The sequence below is a fragment of the Solanum pennellii genome, chromosome 10 (assembly GCF_001406875.1).
Source record: "Solanum pennellii chromosome 10, SPENNV200".
NCBI lineage: Eukaryota > Viridiplantae > Streptophyta > Magnoliopsida > Solanales > Solanaceae > Solanum > Solanum pennellii.
Window position 1 is genome coordinate 4,015,095 of NC_028646.1, and position 13,376 is coordinate 4,028,470.

At 37.2% G+C, this 13,376-nt stretch overlaps 1 long non-coding RNA gene across 2 annotated transcripts; it reads right to left on the reverse strand.

The window, feature by feature from the left end:
• Nucleotides 1-331: 331 nt before the first annotated feature.
• LOC107002782 lies at nucleotides 332-13,376 on the reverse strand. 2 transcript variants are annotated; one of them, XR_003574838.1, is made up of 2 exons: nucleotides 2,261-13,376; nucleotides 332-697 (listed from the first exon to the last, which is right to left on the reverse strand). It is a non-coding gene; the product is annotated as an uncharacterized LOC107002782 (long non-coding RNA). The 2 variants fall into 2 exon arrangements; XR_001454557.2 differs by having other exon boundaries at nucleotides 5,299-13,375.

The window sequence follows — 13,376 nt, forward strand, 5'->3', positions numbered from 1 at the left end:
TCAAACTTTCACCATGAATCCATAATGAATAGATCGATTGTAGAGGCTATAGTCCTATTCTCAGAGTGAGGAAGAACTTTGCTGACAAATTCAAAAACCAACTAATACTCTTATTTCATGAGTTCCTTTAGAACCCCAGCACGACGAGTGTTAGGAATTTTTGAGCATTCCTTTACAAATTTCACACTGTAGGTTTTTCCAACAATAGACTTGATGCCACCTGTAACGACCCAAAGTACACTCTAGTCGTTACCGGCGTCCTCGTCCTCGAAGAGGACTAAGACAAGCCTCTTAGCATTCTTCATAGCAATCATAAGTCAAAAACGCTGAAAAATTAAAAACTTTTACTTATATAACAATGAGGTTTACATAGAACTCTACATAGGAAGCGTACGTAGGCTTCTCGCAATAGACAACTTAAAAACGCATAGGAATTTAGTCTAATATTGTCTCATATCAACCATCTAAACGAAGTCAAACAATCCGGGCAAAGGCCTTATACAAATCCATAGTTGTCATATAGGGCTTACATCAATATCTTCAACAATTGGAAACAAATGAATGTCTACTAGCCAATACAAGTACTACTATGATAGAGTGTGTGGTAACATCCTCGAACCAGAGGGCATACCAAAACTTGGAGAGTCTAGTCCAAGCCTTCTTGCTTTAGCCTCAATGATACCTCAATGGCCCGAACCTATAATTTTTGGGGGAAAGGGGAAGAGTATGGGTTAGTGCAAAACACATGTACTAAGTATGATCCCTAAGCATAAAAATCGTTAATGCATGATAAAAGACACAACTTACTCAAAACTATGCACAATGACCAACAATTCAATACACACATATAAGGAACATCGTAATCATATCAACATACAAGTAACTCAAGCAACACTTGAGCAATGCCAAGAATAAAGCACCATAAACCTATTCAAAAATAAGTATCCACATTAAGCAACCCATTTCATACTTACAACATATTCTCATATATATCATTCTCCATATACCAATACTAGTCATAGATTATCAACATAATCATAATCATAAAAGAACACTACTAGAATCATCCTATGGGATCCCACATGTACAATGTGTAAGAGAAGTCATATACCCTCCCTCACACTACGTAGTAACCTTTAAGACAACCCTAATAGAAGTTCACATAACTTGTTCATACCTTTACTTTAGGGAAAGAAGTGTATTAACCGACATGAGACCATGTGAGCTACAAGGAATCCGGTGTTCTACTCCCACACGAAAAGAGAGGGTTAACACTTGCCTAAGGTGCAACCATTCGTATGTAGCTATCTAAGTGGATCCACTAAGCTAGAGTACTATGCGGGCACATAGTTAAGGGACAAAAGATTTCTTTTAGAAACCTTGACTTATTAACGTAAGGGTTTCCATCTCATGAGACAACACATAATTCAGTAATCCGGACTTACTAACGTGAGGAATTCATATGGGAGGCCGGACGTACTAACATGAGACCTCCATCTCATTTACATGTACTTTCGGTGCTAGCAATTATTCCCTTCAGAAATCATCTTATGACATCATACAAGTTCACATTAGTCTATTATAGACCCTTATGTAAACATCATATCATAATAGCTCAAAAGTGATCATAAGTGAGAACTATCCTTTTACTTTAGACACATTATCATAATCATGAGAAACTACATTCAGTCATATAATAATCATACCATAACATAATTACGTACTTCATAGACAATTCATAGATCTAGTGTTAGGGATGATGGATCCTTGTCACCAACATCACAACAACATAATTAGCTATAGCATCATTATCACATAAGTATATCTCACCTTGCATAATTGAGATCAAAGGAGAATCAAGATCATACCTCATTGCCCTTCATGGGACTTCATATTTCAATACCCAAGAACTCACAACCAACATATCAAATAGGGAAATTCATGAAGTATTAACATAACTAATATCAAATTAAACAAGTGACATGTTCATCACCCTCAACAATTCACCTTCATTAATCCAAGAAATTAGGGATTTACGGGAAAGACATGGGTCATGAAAAAAATCATAGGTATTCATCAATTAACCATTGATTTATACTTAAACAACATTAATTCATCATTATTCATCACAATTAATATACAATTTCATTTTAGAAAGAAGACCCATACGAAGAGAAAAACCCTTATTTGGGGGGATTTAGAAATCATCTTTTGAAGGACCTCTTGGGGAAAGGATTCCCAAGAGTGAAAGAAACCATACCTTATAGATGATAAAGCCACGAAATTGGGTTGAAATACTTGAAGGCTTGATCTTCTTCTTGGAGCTCTAATGGTATTCAATGGAGGTTTGGAGGAAGAGAGAATTTTGGGAGAGAGAGAGAGATTTTTTATTTCAACTTGTCGATCTTGATTTGAGTGATAAAATTGACCTAAAACTGACCCTAATATATTATATAGTCACCCATTAAATTACCCAAAAGACTCCTTACTTAAATGAGTTTATTTGTGAAGTCAAAACACCCAAAATACGACTTTTACGATATCTGGGAAGTGTCTCCGCGTCGCAGGGCCAACACACATTTTATTTCCCAAAAATAATTTGAGGCCGTGGGTCCGTGTTGGCTGCGCGTCGCACAGTAGCCCACCGATTCTTGACTTTCGCAGACTGCTTTAGCAGCCTACCCACCCATGTTGGGGTCCTTCTCAAGGACCCTTCCTGTGGTCCTTGGGGTGTAGTTATCGTACTTTTAGACTCTCTAAACTACATGTTTTGTACGAAAGTTTTTGGAAAATAATATTTTGTAAATTTTCCAACTTTTTAGAATTGCCACTTAATTTTTAGGAAAAATCAAGAAAACTATTTTTTTTCTTCAAAAGACTGAAATAGAAAAATCATTTTGAAAACTTTAAAGGGGTTTAGGGATATCTATGAACGTCTTAGGAAGGTTTTGAAAGCACCTAAGACGTTCGCTAAATTGCGATTATCCAACAACTAACTCATTTGGCTAAAATAACTAACTTATAAAATTTATTGGAAATTGTTTGAAAGTAAGTTTCTTAGTTTTTTAGCTAAGCGACACTTATAAACTGAAAAATACTTTTTAAAACTATTTGAACTTAGTTTAATTTTATGTTACTAAAACGTTATGGCATTCGACGGGGATTTGGAGTTTTCTAACTTTAAACTAATGACAAATAAAAATAGATAAGTAATAAGACAGACAGAGAGATATTTTGGGCCCAAACCCGGGTTCTGTCCGCCTGGACCGATTTTTGGACCCACCTGCTTTCGGATTTTTTGACCCGTTTGTTTTGGGCCTTTGGCCCACTTCACCTGTACCTGTCCTAAACTAGTAAAATATTAATACAACAATATAAGGGCTTAGGCCCAAAAAATACTAAAATAAAACTACAAAAAGGAAAATGGGCCTTTTGGCTCAATTCTTCTTCTAGATCTTCGGTCCACTCCATTTTTGACTCTGAGACCTGTTCGTCTGTTTTAAAGGGCTTGACTCGAGAGAAAAGAAATTTAGGCCTCCACGGCCCAAAGGAAAATGCGAGAATGCAGTCCATTAGGACCCGAATCAATTTCACATGCAACGAGAAAATAAGGATTAGTATTCAAACAATAATATCTCAAAATAATAATTTTAAGAGATACCAAAGGGTGCACCAGATGGAACATAACTTCAGCAACCTTCCAATAGGTGAAGCAAGCAGGTTAAAATCAAGAAATACAACAAAAATGGGACAGTGGCTATTTAAAATCATGTTGTAAATAGGGGGCGAATTTACGATAAAAAAATAGAAGGCCTCGAAGCATACTAACAGATGGAGTTTGCACTTAGGCAGCTACTCCAAACAAGTTCAACATATAGATGAAATCATAGTGATCTAAGCAAAATGATTTAATTAATATACTGTATAATAAGTATTACAACCAATTTGCAATATAAACCAAATGGGTCCCAACAATCTTCCAAATTCCAAAAAAACCAAAACAATCAACGGAGTATTATCTAATCCAAAACAAAATGATATGCAAAAAGAAAACTGCGGCATGCTGGAAAATTTCAATGCACGAGAGGTGATATGACAAAATTGGTGAACTTTGAAATTATGAGGGACAAAGCCACATTTTATCCAACTAGATAAATCACGACTACGACACATTTGGCAGCAAAGAAACCATAAGAATGACCAAATTACAACTTCTAACCTTAAAATAAGCTAGGATAAGTTTAAACCAACAAAATAGTTCGTAACGAAACAATATGCAGTTACGAGCCATGAGGTCAAGAGACAAGAAACAGTCAATTTTTAAATTAAAAAAATAAATCAAACTCTACATGAGCCGAAACTAAAAAAAATATTTTTTTACACTGAATATAATCTAAGCATAAAACAAGGGAACTTAAATTACAATCACGGTTAGAACTCGACTTGATTAGAATAAAATCAAAAGAACACGCCTGCAACGTTGAAGTTTATATTCGGAATAAAGCATAGCAAAACAAGTAAGCTTGAATATACAAACGAACAAATGACAAACTCCGCATGATAATCATTCGACACGATGTTGAAACTAGATCGATATATCCATTAAGAATAGATTAATAACAAGTGAAGTCGCCAAGATTCAATCCCATACCATTCAAACCAAAACAGAGATTTTATCACGTTACTAACATCTATTCGGAATAGAAGAGATGAAGAAGTTGTTACGGTGGAGAGGTTGCATCACATGATAACACAACAAACTTAAATTGAGATCTTAGATTTTTAAAATAACCATGTCAAAGACCAAACTAAGTGATATCCGGAAGCGGACAGATTTTCCTCAGAAGAATGTTACGGAAAACAGATTCATGAACATACTCCCAGAGGACACCACTTCAACAAAATTAACTCATACTCGAAAAACCTAAATGCAAAGTGTCCTAAGGCGCTCCGACACTTTCCAAATACATAATGAAGGCATGAATGCGACTTTAGACAAACGGCAATAAAATAAAGTTTATGCAACTAAAAATATAGTTAAAAATAGAGCTGAAACGAACATAATCAGACGAGAAAATTTAAGAAGATCCATGGCAGGGGGGATCAAACTTAAACAGGAAAAAATCAGCTGGGAAGACAGAAATACATATGCTAGTTTCAGAAGAATTACGATGAAAAGCGAACTTGGGATCAAAAACTTATCATGTAAACTCAACACGTAACCAACAACAAATTTTCACATTATTCAATCATTCATTGGAAAACAGATAGAAGGCAAAAGGTAAGGGAAGTTTTTACCTTTTCTTGAGCAGCAGCTTGGGCAACAACGAGCAAGATGGATGACCAGCTTCTGCCATCAACTTGAACCTTAAGCGAAACTCGAGTAGACCGATCCAAATGGAGCGGAGGAGTGATATCTAGACCAAAACTAAGACACCCTTTTCTCAAAAGGCTTACAATATTTTTTTAAGCAGTGTCTTTCTTAAGGTGACTCTTAGATTTTTAGAATCGAAAGGAAATTCTCAACGCAAGCTTTTTTTTTTCTTTCGATCTCCCCTTCTCTCTGCCTTAAAGTCAAAAAAAAATTCAATCCCCCTCTACAGCTGGGATGAAGAGAATATATATACCGGAAATTAGGGCAAAAGTTTCGAAAATAGGGGGGGAACAAAAGGGAGAAATCGTAATTCAAACCCCAAATTAAAAAAAAAAAGACTTTCTCCCCTTTGGATGGAACCTTTTCTGAAAGAACTTTTACTCCATTCCGAAAGTGGAAAGGAGAATCGACGGCCTCGATTGATTTGTTTGTCCTTGCCCCTCGATGTGGAGTCATCTCGTGCGAGCAGGATGATTTGCGCAGCTGAAAAACCTGCCTATAATCATACTATCGCAGAGAGGAAGGAGAAGAAGAAACAGAACTGATACATAAGGCACGCGCTCTCTTGCATCATGAAGAAGATGAGCGAGAAAGGAAGCGCTTGAGATTTCTGCTTTTCGCTTTAATGGTGAGAGTCACTTCGGTTGTTCTTCACGCACTGATGGTGCATGTCTAGGATCGCGATGAGAAGGAATAAAGTTGGGGTCTTCTGGGAACATACCGTTGTCTCCAACTGGGTTTCCTTTGGGGAAGACACCAATTTGGGTCGGGTTTAAGGGAGAAATGGGCTGGGATTTTAAGAGAAGATAAAATGGGTTTGGAATAAGTATTGGGCTGCTGAATAAAAAGGAAATGATGGTGGGCTGGGATTAAGAGGAGGAAAAAAACCTGCTGAAACATTGAATAAATGGGCTTAAATTTAATGAATTTGGATTAAACGACCCAAATTTTGGTTCTCAAAGAGGTTGGAGAAAAAAATTAGGAGAAGCTATATTTTAATTGATAACTCGACCATTAGATGAAAATCATGGCCAAACGCAATTAAACTATAACCAAAATGAGATCAATTAGTAAACAAACTCGGCCAAATTAAATAAGATGAACTGATATTAATTGACGAGCTTTTTAACTTCGACAAGATAAAATGAATATCCTAATTACACTTTAAGACTCAAAACTACAAGATACTAATCGGACAAAATCAATAAGGCGTTAAGTAAAGACTAAACTTTTGAGACAAATTTTCGAATATTCTATAAAATAAACAAATTATGCAAAACATATAAAAGTGTATATTATTCATACATTAAACAATATACTAAAGCTGATAACAAATATTTTTTAAATTTTATAGAGTCGATTATTTCACTTTGTTGGGAGCTTTTTTTAATTTATATCCAGGATGGTCAAAATTGGGTGTCAACAACTGTCCCTCATTTGACTTGGATTGATGCAATAAATTTGAGAAAAATGAAATTGACTAAGCCAATTTTGATCGACCACATATTTATCTTTAGGAGAGGGATTTTGGTACGGACTTTGGGAGTTATGGCCGAACCCCGAAAATGGTTTTCCTACATATCTCAAGCTATATTAGAATTCAGACCACTTGTAGTTCGATACGCTTGGTTTTATGCACGATTTCTAAAGAATTCAAAAGTTGTCTCGACACCAGATTATGAAGGGTCCGAAATATTTGGGAGTAAGATTTGAGATCAAATGTTGGAATACAGCCAAATTTTCGACATTGAGCTCACCTACAAATCCTTGTATCTTCAGGAATCAGGCTGATTGTAGTTCGACTCGATCGGTTGAAAAGAAAATCTATTATGCTAGATAACCTTTGGTTCTGGACAAGTGACAAATTAAGTCGAGTATGAAAAAGACGTGTGCAACCTCTTAGCCAAGAATGTGGAGCTCTTCACATCCATATATAAGAATTTACATGGACATAATTTTTAAAGCTCTTGGTGCATTGTCACTCAAATTGACAACTTGCTTTCGACGGACACCAAAATTTTCGGATGCGAAACCAAAACTGACAAAGAAAAAGGGAAAACCCACATGCCTTCTGATAGGGGTGTGGTTTGATTGTGGTGGAAGTCTCTCCTCTGCTCGCATCCTAACAGTTGACATTCCTCTTTGGACTGTGTCCCAGTTTGCTTCCAAGAAAAAGTTCCACGTTGTGATGCATCCTTTTTGATGTCGTCCGCACCTGTGGTTATGTTTTGGAGAATTCATCCTTTCGGATTCTCTCGACAAGGACTGAGATAAAACTCGTCAGCATAAAAATGCAATTTAAATGGGAGATAGTGTCTTTGACAGTGTCGACACTTAGTTGTTCTCCTTCTTCATTTCACGTCAACTCGATCGGTTTGATGTAAGGCAAATAAAGCTTATGTCTTATGTTTGCAATATAATCTTCGATGAACTCTTCGTTTGATGTCGAAATAAGTAAAATGCTGATGCAGTGTTGACATTTCTCTTCGTTGTTTTCGATGATTCTCTTGGCATTCACTCTTTCCAAACAAAGATGCAGTTGATATTGAGGAGTAAATGTTTCCCTTGAGATGCATGATTCATTCTCTGGCAGTGCATGATTTTCTGCGGGGCATGAATATCTTCCCGCGATGAGTGACTTCTTGTGGCATTCAGAAAGTTTTGGTCGGACATTTGCGATAGTGACTTCGGTATATTTCTTCTGGAAATTTCTGGATAGGAGTGGGTTTGCGATATCCTCATTCATAGCAACATAACACATACGCAGTTAAACACACACATATTGCGTCCTAATCATGCATGTGACCCTTTGTGCCAAGGGTATGCCTAGCGATCTGAAGGATGTATTGCGTCATTTAAACAAATTGTTGTATCCCAAAAATAAACTTCACTAAAAATCATAGCGTTCATTACATAATTTCAATCAAACGGGGTACAATTTCAGGGAGGGGGATATAATGCGAATACAGATAAAAAACAATCCCACGCAAGGGAGTTAAAAGGTTGATGGCTCAACTCCTCTTTTGGCCTTCTCTACTTCTTCGCGGATGATGCACTTGCTTGTGAACACGTACGGCTCAGTGAACACAACTTTGTAAGATGTTCGTACGACTTGTAGAGTGTTCATTTGCTCATCCAGGTTTGCGTCCAAACACATCATAAAAGCCCTTGTATCGGCTAGCTCTTGTGACGTCACAGCTAAAACCCTCTGACTTTCTAACTCTCGGAACGGGTAATCTTGCTCCCTTTGCTGAAATTCTTGCTCTTTTTTCTAAAATTCTTTCTCCCTTTGCTGAAATTCTTGCTCCCTTCGGTCCCATTCTTGCTGAAAATGGTATGCATGGATCTGAAGCCTTGTTTGTATGTCTTTAATTTCTCAACCTGTGCATGGTGTTGGGTTCATTACACCATGCAGATCATTCTGCACCATGTCTTGTATTCGTCGACATACCTAGCTTCATATCTGTTTTCATCCATATCCCATTTCATGTTGATACGTACGGCCCATTCTTGGAGGATGATCTTACCAAAAGCTGTTTTGCCGCTCCTACTGTAATCGACAACAAAAGAGCTAGCATCCCCTTGGACGGGTGTGATTTGTGTTCTATCAAATTGTCGTATCACTCTTGTTGGGTTGTAGGGCCGCAATCCTCTTATGCCAGGAACGACTAAAAATGGATGTTTGGCCCCCTGTACTGCTATCCTCCCGGACTTGAAGTTTGGTAACATCCACTGTATATCTCCTTCTCTCATATCATAAAATACCCTCGCCCACGCATCCCTAGTGGTATGAATAGGGAATCTGCAGACGCTTAGATAGAATTCATAATTATCAAGAGGACTCGTCTGGCTTGGTTTGGCCAACTCCTGCGGTTGGGCACCATCCCTTTTGCGGAGATGCTCAATCATCCACCATTGAAGTAGAATGTTTCAACCTTGAAAAAATGGAAACCCATTCTTACACAAACTTAAAGATCGATAAATGTCGGCTAAGATGACCAGGGCCGAACTACAGTACTTTTTTTCTTCTTGTTTTCTACCAATTCCTCTTAACATGGCGTCTACTACCATCACGACCCGGGTGTCGATTTTCTTTCCTTCATCTTTAGGGAAAACCATAGTTCCTAAAAGGCATGCTGAAAAAGCGATAGTCTGAGTTTTCCTCCAGATACTGTGATTGTGGAATTCATTCGGAAATAATCTGAAATAGGTGCTCCCATTTCTCGAAAAATCTCATTGGTGGTATATCGTGGGTTTCCAACCAGTTTGCATTTACTAGCAACAATATGTTCTTTGATTATTCACTAGTTGGCCTATCTGGCAGAAGGATGTGATGATCGGGACATTTTTTCCGCTTGCCACATGTCCCGATAGAGTCCAGACAAACCTTAATTTCCTCTAGTATTGGTGTTATTTCGACATCTCCAAATCAAAAAACCATCTTCTTATCTCCCCAGAACCGAGTGATAACCTCAATAAACATGGGCCAAACCTTGATGTCCATTATTGAAGAGTGACCCAGGTGAACCGAGATTTCTCTCTTTTGATAATCTTTGAGGTTGTCCCACCATAAGCGGAGAATGTCTGGCGTCTTGGTGACCATGTTGAAATGGAGGAACTGACTCGACATATACAAAAACGTACAACTAGTTAATTGCTAACCCCCACGATACAACAAACATTTAAAAATGCAATACATCCTTCAAATTTAACACGCAAATATGATCATCCTATCGAGCCGTGCTCTCTTTGGACTCAAGGCGGTCTTTCTAATGGGCCCAATGCTCCTTAGGTGTTGGGTCGTCTTAGGCCAATGCGCAATTTTTTGGGATTGGGTTTCGCTCTATCTTAATTTAACTAGGAGTGGATTATATTTATAGTGGAAAAGGTAACCCAAGCGGACTACATGGGCAGGGACAGTTAACGACCGGTGACTTTCAAGTAGCCAACTACATTCTTCAGGGTGCCCTAAGAATGATTTGGTTAACGAACGACCGCGAATGCGCATGATCGTCCTATAAGTGGTAAATAAAAATAATTGTCATTTGACGGAGTTATGATATGCCATGCATGCAACAGTTGAATAAGACGATAAATAAACAGATAAACAATTAACTTCACGTAGCTAAAACACGTTAGTTTTAAGGTTAGAATCCTCAAACATCCCCAGCTGAGTCACCATTTCTGTTTTATACGGAAGTTTTCGAAAAAATAATATTTTGTAAATTTTCCGACTTTTTAGAATTGCCACTTAATTTTTAGGAAAAATCAAGAAAACTATTTGTTTCCAAAAGATTTAAACAGAAAAATCGTTTTGAAACTTTAAAGGGGGGTTCGGAGATTCCTATGAACGTCTTAGGAAAGTTTTGAATGCACCTAAGACATCCGCTAACTTGCGGTTATCCGACAACTAACTCATTTGGCTAAAATAACTAACTTATAAAATGTATTAGAAATTGTTTGAAAGTAAGTTTCTTAGTTTTTTATCTAAGCGACACTTATTAGTTGAAAAAAAATATTTTTTAAAACTATTTGAACTTAGTTTAATTTTATGTTACTAAAATGTTATGGCATTCGAAGGGGATTTGGAGTTTTCTAACTTTAAACTAACGACAAATAAAAAAGATAAGTATTAAGACAAGAGAGAGGGCCTTTTGGCTTTTGGAGTTTTCTACAAAAAGGAAAATGGGCCTTTTGGCTCAATTCTTCTTTTAGATCTTCGATCCACTCCGTTTTTTACTCTGAGACCTGTTCGTCTTTTTTAAAGGGCTTGACTGGAGAGAAAAAAAATTTAGGCCTCCACGGCCCAAAGGGAAATGCGAGAATCCAGTTACGAGGGACAAATGGCACCCAAAAATCTTCCAAATTCCAACAAAACCAAAACAATAAACGGAGTATTATCTAATCCAAAACAAAATGATATTTCAAAATTGGTGAACTTTGAAATTACGAGGGACAAACCCACATTTTATCCAACTAGATCAATCACGACTACGACATATTTGGCAGCAAAGAAATCATCAGAATGGCTAGATTACAACTTCTAACCTTAAAATAAGCTAGGATAAGTTAAAACCAACAAAATAGTTTGAAACCAAACAATATGTAGTTACGATCCATGAGGGTCAAGAGACAAGAGACAGTCAATTTTTAAATAAAAAATAATATATCAAACTCTACATGAGCCGAAACTAAAAAAAGGTATTTTTTTTACACTGAATATAATCTAAGCAAAATAAAGGGAACTTAAATTACAATAACAGTTAGAACTGGACTTGATTAGAATAAAATCAAAAGAACACGCCTGCAACGTTGAAGTTTATATTCGGAATAAACCATAACAAAATAAGTAAGCTTGAATATTGAAATGAACAAACGACAAACTCCGCATGATAATCATTCGACATGATGTTGAAACTAGATCGAGATATCCATTAAGAATAGATTAATAACAAGTGAAGTCGCCAAGATTCAATCTTGTACCATTCAAACCAATACAGAGATTTTATCACTTTACTAACATCGATTCAGAATAGAAGAGATGAAGAAGTTGTTACGGTGGAGAGGCTGCATCACATGATAACACAACAAACTTAAATTGAGATCTTAGATTTTTAAAATAACCATTTTAAAACCAAACTAAGTGATATTCGGAAGTGGACAGATTTTCCCTGGAAGAAGGGTACGGAAAACAGATTCATGAACATACTCTCAGAGGACACCACTTCGACAAAATTAACTCATACTCGAAAAAACTAAATTCATAGTGTCCAAAGGCACTCCGACGCTTTCCAAATACATAATGAAGGCACGAATGCGACTTTAGACAAACGACAATAAAATAAAGTTTATGCAACTAAAAAATATAGTTAAAAAACAGAGATGAAACGAACATAATCAGACGAGAAAACTTAAGAAGATCCATAGCAGGGGGGATCAAACTTAAACAGGAAAAAATCATCTGGGAAGACAGAAATATATATGCTAGTTTCAGAAAAATTATGATGAAAAGCGAACTTAGGATCAAAAACTTATCATGTAAAATTAGCTCGTAACCAACAACAAATTTTCACATTTTTCAATAGCTCATTGGAAAACATATAGAAGGAAAAAGGTTAGGGAAGTTTTTACCTCTTCTTGAGCAGCAGCCGGGGCAACGACGAGCTAGATGGATGACCAATTTCTGCCACTAACTTGAACCTTAAGCGAAACTCGAGTAGACCGATCCAAATGGAGCGAAGGAGTGATATTTAGACAAAAACTAAGACACCCTTTTCTCAAAGGGCTTACTATATTTTTTAGACAGTGTCTTTTTTAAGGTGACTCTCAGATTTTTAGACTCGAAAGGAAATTCTCAACGCGAACCTTTTTTCTTTCGGTCTCCCCTGCTCTCTGCCTTAAAGTCGAAAAAAAATCAATACCCCTCTACAGCTGGGATGAAGAGAATATATATAGCGGAAATTAGGGCAACAATTTCGAAAATGGGGGGAAACAAAAGGGCGAAATCGGAATTCAAACCCCAAATTCAAAAAAAATAGAGACTTTCTCCCCTTTGGATAGAACCTTTTCTGAAAGAACTTTTACTCCATTCCGGAAGCGAAAAGGAGAATCGACGGCCTCGATCGATTTGTTTGTCCTTGCCCCTCGACGTGGAGTCATCTCGTGCAAGCAGGACGATTCGCGCAGCTGGAAAACCTGCCTAGAATCATACTATCATAGTGAGGAAGGCGACAAAGAAACAGAACTGATACACCAAGCACGCGCTCTCTTGCTTCATGAAGAAGACGAGCGACAAAGGAGGCGCTTGAAATTTTTGCCGGTCGTTTTAAAGCTGAGAGTCACTTCGGTTTTAGTTCACGCACTGAAGGTGCGTGTCTAGGATCACGATGATAAGGAACAAAGTTGGGGTTTTCTGGCAGCATACCGTTTTCTCCAGCTGGGTTTCCTTTTGGGAAGAGACCAATTTGAGTAGGGTTTAAGGGAGAAATGGGCTGGGATTTCT